Raw genomic sequence first — 5,000 nt, 5'->3', positions numbered from 1 at the left:
CACAATACGTAAACATCTGGAATGCGACAATGTCGAGTGCATCCTCTCTGCCACATTGCACCGTCGACACTATGATAACCAGAGCAGTAGGTCCACCTATAAAAGCACAATACCCCACTCCTCCGACAACTACCATTGCTCAGATAAATCAACACCACCAACACACATCCTACACAGAGGGGCACCAAATATCATCCCCCGCCCTCGTGTTATACCACATGAAAAATTGCAGAAGTGAGAGACACACATCCGCCAGCCTCTTGCTACAAGCATCGAACCGACGTGACGTATCTGACGGTGACTCAGGCATCCGTGTACTGCCACCACTATCCACCCCCCCCCCCTCTCTCTCTGCCCCCTTCCCACACAATACCAAATTTAACCAACTTTATCGCTTAACCTAACTGTGGCTGTACCAGTTTATCGCTTAACCTAACTGTGGCTGTACCAGTTTATCGCTTAACCTAACTGTGGCTGTACCAGTTTATCGCTTAACCTAACTGTGGCTGTACCAGTTTATCGCTTAACCTAACTGTGGCTGTACCAGTTTATCGCTTAACCTAACTGTGGCTGTACCAGTTTATCGCTTAACCTAACTGTGGCTGTACCAGTTTATCGCTTAACCTAACTGTGGCTGTACCAGTTTATCGCTTAACCTAACTGTGGCTGTACCAGTTTATCGCTTAACCTAACTGTGGCTGTACCAGTTTATCGCTTAACCTAACTGTGGCTGTACCAGTTTATCGCTTAACCTAACTGTGGCTGTACCAGTTTATCGCTTAACCTAACTGTGGCTGTACCAGTTTATCGCTTAACCTAACTGTGGCTGTACCAGTTTATCGCTTAACCTAACTGTGGCTGTACCAGTTTATCGCTTAACCTAACTGTGGCTGTACCAGTTTATCGCTTAACCTAACTGTGGCTGTACCAGTTTATCGCTTAACCTAACTGTGGCTGTACCAGTTTATCGCTTAACCTAACTGTGGCTGTACCAGTTTATCGCTTAACCTAACTGTGGCTGTACCAGTTTATCGCTTAACCTAACTGTGGCTGTACCAGATTATCGCTTAACCTAACTGTGGCTGTACCAGATTATCGCTTAACCTAACTGTGGCTGTACCAGTTTATCGCTTAACCTAACTGTGGCTGTACCAGTTTATCGCTTAACCTAACTGTGGCTGTACCAGATTATCGCTTAACCTAACTGTGGCTGTACCAGATTATCGCTTAACCTAACTGTGGCTGTACCAGTTTATCGCTTAACCTAACTGTGGCTGTACCAGTTTATCGCTTAACCTAACTGTGGCTGTACCAGTTTATCGCTTAACCTAACTGTGGCTGTACCAGTTTATCGCTTAACCTAACTGTGGCTGTACCAGTTTATCGCTTAACCTAACTGTGGCTGTACCAGTTTATCGCTTAACCTAACTGTGGCTGTACCAGTTTATCGCTTAACCTAACTGTGGCTGTACCAGTTTATCGCTTAACCTAACTGTGGCTGTACCAGTTTATCGCTTAACCTAACTGTGGCTGTACCAGTTTATCGCTTAACCTAACTGTGGCTGTACCAGATTATCGCTTAACCTAACTGTGGCTGTACCAGATTATCGCTTAACCTAACTGTGGCTGTACCAGATTATCGCTTAACCTAACTGTGGCTGTACCAGATTATCGCTTAACCTAACTGTGGCTGTACCAGATTATCGCTTAACCTAACTCAATTTGTCCCTTAACCTAACTCAATTTGTCCCTTAACCTAACTCAATTTGTCCCTTAACCTAACTCAATTTGTCCCTTAACCTAACTCAATTTGTCCCTTAACCTAACTCAATTTGTCCCTTAACCTAACTCAATTTGTCCCTTAACCTAACTCAATTTGTCCCTTAACCTAACTCAATTTGTCCCTTAACCTAACTCAATTTGTCCCTTAACCTAACTCAATTTGTCCCTTAACCTAACTCAATTTGTCCCTTAACCTAACTCAATTTGTCCCTTAACCTAACTCAATTTGTCCCTTAACCTAACTCAAGTTGTCCCTTAACCTAACTCAAGTTGTCCCTTAACCTAACTCAAGTTGTCCCTTAACCTAACTCAAGTTGTCCCTTAACCTAACTCAAGTTGTCCCTTAACCTAACTCAAGTTGTCCCTTAACCTAACTCAAGTTGTCCCTTAACCTAACTCAAGTTGTCCCTTAACCTAACTCAAGTTGTCCCTTAACCTAACTCAAGTTGTCCCTTAACCTAACTCAAGTTGTCCCTTAACCTAACTCAAGTTGTCCCTTAACCTAACTCAAGTTGTCCCTTAACCTAACTCAAGTTGTCCCTTAACCTAACTCAAGTTGTCCCTTAACCTAACTCAAGTTGTCCCTTAACCTAACTCAAGTTGTCCCTTAACCTAACTCAAGTTGTCCCTTAACCTAACTCAAGTTGTCCCTTAACCTAACTCAAGTTGTCCCTTAACCTAACTCAAGTTGTCCCTTAACCTAACTCAATTTGTCCCTTAACCTAACCCACGTTGTCCCTTAACCTAACTCAAGTTGTCCCTTAACCTAACTCAAGTTGTCCCTTAACCTAACTCAAGTTGTCCCTTAACCTAACTCAAGTTGTCCCTTAACCTAACTCAAGTTGTCCCTTAACCTAACTCAAGTTGTCCCTTAACCTAACTCAAGTTGTCCCTTAACCTAACTCAAGTTGTCCCTTAACCTAACTCAAGTTGTCCCTTAACCTAACTCAAGTTGTCCCTTAACCTAACTCAAGTTGTCCCTTAACCTAACTCAAGTTGTCCCTTAACCTAACTCAAGTTGTCCCTTAACCTAACTCAAGTTGTCCCTTAACCTAACTCAAGTTGTCCCTTAACCTAACTCAAGTTGTCCCTTAACCTAACTCAAGTTGTCCCTTAACCTAACTCAAGTTGTCCCTTAACCTAACTCAAGTTGTCCCTTAACCTAACTCAAGTTGTCCCTTAACCTAACTCAAGTTGTCCCTTAACCTAACTCAATTTGTCCCTTAACCTAACTCAATTTGTCCCTTAACCTAACTCAATTTGTCCCTTAACCTAACTCAAGTTGTCCCTTAACCTAACTCAATTTGTCCCTTAACCTAACTCAATTTGTCCCTTAACCTAACTCAATTTGTCCCTTAACCTAACTCAATTTGTCCCTTAACCTAACTCAAGTTGTCCCTTAACCTAACTCAAGTTGTCCCTTAACCTAACCCACGTTGTCCCTTAACCTAACCCACGTTGTCCCTTAACCTAACCGACGTTGTCCCTTAACCTAACCGACGTTGTCCCTTAACCTAACCGACGTTGTCCCTTAACCTAACCGACGTTGTCCCTTAACCTAACCGACGTTGTCCCTTAACCTAACCGACGTTGTCCCTTAACCTAACCGACGTTGTCCCTTAACCTAACCCACGTTGTCCCTTAACCTAACCCACGTTGTCCCTTAACCTAACCCACGTTGTCCCTTAACCTAACCCACGTTGTCCCTTAACCTAACCCACGTTGTCCCTTAACCTAACCCACGTTGTCCCTTAACCTAACCCACGTTGTCCCTTAACCTAACCCACGTTGTCCCTTAACCTAACCCACGTTGTCCCTTAACCTAACCCACGTTGTCCCTTAACCTAACCCACGTTGTCCCTTAACCTAACCCACGTTGTCCCTTAACCTAACCCACGTTGTCCCTTAACCTAACCCACGTTGTCCCTTAACCTAACCCACGTTGTCCCTTAACCTAACCCACGTTGTCCCTTAACCTAACCCACGTTGTCCCTTAACCTAACCCACGTTGTCCCTTAACCTAACCCACGTTGTCCCTTAACCTAACCCACGTTGTCCCTTAACCTAACCCACGTTGTCCCTTAACCTAACCCACGTTGTCCCTTTGCCTAACATAGTTCACTGCTCGGAATCTCTGGTGTCGTTGTTATCCTCATGTAGATGTCTTGCGAGTGTTGCTTACTTTCCACATATTCCTGCTATCCACTGTCAATTGTACTGCAATAGGACTATATCGCCGACCCCCCCCCTCCCCCCCCTCTGTCCCCCTCTGTCCCCCTCTTTGTGTCTCTGTCCTCTCAAGCTGGTCGGTCTGGCGTTTGAGTGTTAAATGAGCCTCGCAGCTGTTCAGTTGCATTCAGATGTCGACGCCCTCAGTGTACGTCGTGGTATGGTCTGTGTCCATTGTCCGCTGATGTCGTACGCGTAACCCACACGCTGTACCGATCATCGGTCGTTACGTACAGAGTGAAGTAGTGTGATACGTGTGACCGTACGCTGGCTGTGCCCAACGGTGTCGAATCTCAATTTCCATATGTTGTGCTTGATGCTACTTGTCTCGTCTCCCAATAACAGCTAGGTTGCACTGTGGTACGCCGTAGAGGCGTGTGGGAGGAACGTACGAACGCATTGTATGTCACCCTGGGTGTCTGGGGGTGGTGGTGCGGTGAGTCAGGTCAGGTCAGGTCAGCGTGAGCCGTCTGATGTAGTGACGCGTGTATTCCGACTTTGTCGTATTGCCTCACACAAAGTGCTACCCTGGTGGACCGCGTTCCATATCTGGGACATGCCGCAGATGCCGGTTGACAGTGGATCGCGGAAGGTACATCGCATACGTGCGCGGGCCACCTTCCACGTGTTCTCTTCTGCACATGTCGCAGTGTGTATGTGGTCTGATGTAGCGTGTCGTGACACATGACATCCTGGCATGCAAGAATTGTTGAATTCGCAAATGTAGGTGGACATCTACGTTTACTGCCCAAGATACGCAAATGAACTGGAAATCCGTTGTTGAGCGGTTGTTCACGCTGGAGGTGAATCTGTGATGGCGACGATCGGTACAGCTATTAACCGGTTGTTTCAGCGGTACCCGCCACATCCACACGCGTGACTAGGCCCATGTGGGTATGAAGCGATACGCGGCGGTGGCTTGGTGGGACTGTTCCCGGCCGGTGAAGGGGGGCCGCCCGGCGTGTTGGCCGCGCGCTGCGTGGGCGCAC

The sequence above is a fragment of the Schistocerca gregaria genome, unplaced genomic scaffold, assembly GCF_023897955.1.
Source record: "Schistocerca gregaria isolate iqSchGreg1 unplaced genomic scaffold, iqSchGreg1.2 ptg000866l, whole genome shotgun sequence".
NCBI classification, from domain to species: domain Eukaryota; kingdom Metazoa; phylum Arthropoda; class Insecta; order Orthoptera; family Acrididae; genus Schistocerca; species Schistocerca gregaria.
Note: the sequence above shows the minus strand (reverse complement) of the source record.